The following is a 1,969-nucleotide window of genomic DNA, read 5'->3' on the forward strand; positions in this document are numbered from 1 at the left end:
TCTCTCTCTCTCTCTCTCTCTCACACACACACACACACACACACACACACACACACACATACACACACACTTTGAATGGACCTGGTCAATAAACACTCGCTAACCTTTTGGAGACCATTCACATCTCTTCCTTTTGATTTATCACAAGCCTCCTATATTTTATTTTTATTTTACTCTATCATTTCAGATGTAAAAGGACAATAATAAATCCACTTCCTCTTGGACACTGAAGGAAAGGAGAAATCAATTACCTTGCCACGAGAAGCACTAACTGGAAACACCGAGTGCTCCTATCATATAGACATCCTTTTTCTCTTAGAAGTTTCTCAGTCTAAAGTTAGTAAAAGTCACCATATGCCGAGTGAACAAATAAACAAACAAGGTGCTCAAAATAAGTCATTTACACAAGTGAACAGCTAACCCAAGGCAGCTATTCTTTGACTGATCTGAAATGAATGGGAAAGATGTGGGGAGGAAACACTGAGTTTAACCTCTGCATTGTTTGCCTTGGTGTTAGACACCAGCCTTCTTAAAGACTTCCCATCCCTTACAGGAGCATGCATGCATACAGAACACCCTGGACAAACACATGGACACATGCAGAGAATGCAGGCATGCTTGCCCACAGGTAGTATGAAACAGGTATAAATATGCATTGAGCCCTTCTTTCAAGGAATAAGAAAAATCACTTACACTTTTAAAATCACTGCCTCTGCTGCTCCTGTCTAACTCCTACAGCCCGCATGCTCTGGAGTAACATCAGGGTCCTTCCTTCACCCTGGGTCTCCTTGTCTCTCTGAACTCCTTTCTTCCAGTTGATAGCTGACTTAACTGCTTTTAAAATGTTGTGTCCTGTGCACCCCATCCCACGTGCACCCCATTTCCTTGTGGAGCATGGAATAGAGCCTCAAAGCAAGTCCCCAGAGAAGCTCTCAATTTAAGCACGTGGACACTGCTAAGCAGATATCCTTAGGTCCTTGACTGTCCCTTTTCTTTTATAACTTCCCCAGCTCCATGCACTTTTCTGACTCAGTTTTCCCCACTTGAAGCAGATCAAGAATAGAAATTGAGACCTGGGGGTGGGGGTAGAGAAAACCAGAAAAGCAGAGGAGAGGAGAGAGGAAGGGAGCCTGAGAGGAAAGAAGAAAGAGGGAGGGAGAGAGAAGGAGGGAGGGAAGGAGAGAGAGAGAGAGAGAGAGAGAGAGAGAGAGAGAGAGAGAGAGAGAGAGAATATTAGGAAGAGATGGATGGCTTAGCTTCAGAAGAAAAAAAAGAGACTCAGGCAAGAAGAGAAGTCAGCCCCTCCCCTTGCCCCTTACCCCCTTGCCACCCCAAGGACCCTCAGAAAAACATCTCCTACCATTCATTTCAGGAAGGGGGATAGGACATCAGAAAAGGGTTCCGCCTGCTTTTCTCCCCCTGAGTGTGTGGGTGATCTTGAATCCCCTATAGGACTCTCCTGGCTCTCAGCTGCTAGTAATCCATTCATAAGATTTCAAGAGGCAACACCAAACTCAGGCTTCCAGTTTAGTTTCTCTCTCTCTCTCTCCCCTTCATTCCTTTGCACACCACTCTTCAGCTCTTGGCAGTCCAAAGTTTAAAAAAAAAAATGTTGAACCATTTCTGTGTTTTCCTCCTGTTGTAACTTGGGCTGTGACATCATAACCCTGCCCACCAACACCCCACCTCTCTCCCTTTCCACCCCCCTCACCAGCCCCATGCCCCCAAACACTCCCCACCCACCCACAAAGAAGAAGGTCTCCTGTCAGTTCTAATGTGTGAAAAGACAAAGCTCCTGGAGCGTGCCCCCTCCTTCCCCTCGGTGCCCCTCCTGCCTCCCCCTCCCTGCCTTACCCACCGCTCAGCCGGGCTCCCCAGGCTTTTAACAATGATCCCATCTGTTTGACATGTGCGGAAAGGTGGGCTGGATTCAAATAATCTGTCAAGTGAATCGGATCAAAAACACAGC

The sequence above is a fragment of the Mus pahari genome, chromosome 5 (assembly GCF_900095145.1).
Source record: "Mus pahari chromosome 5, PAHARI_EIJ_v1.1, whole genome shotgun sequence".
NCBI classification, from domain to species: domain Eukaryota; kingdom Metazoa; phylum Chordata; class Mammalia; order Rodentia; family Muridae; genus Mus; species Mus pahari.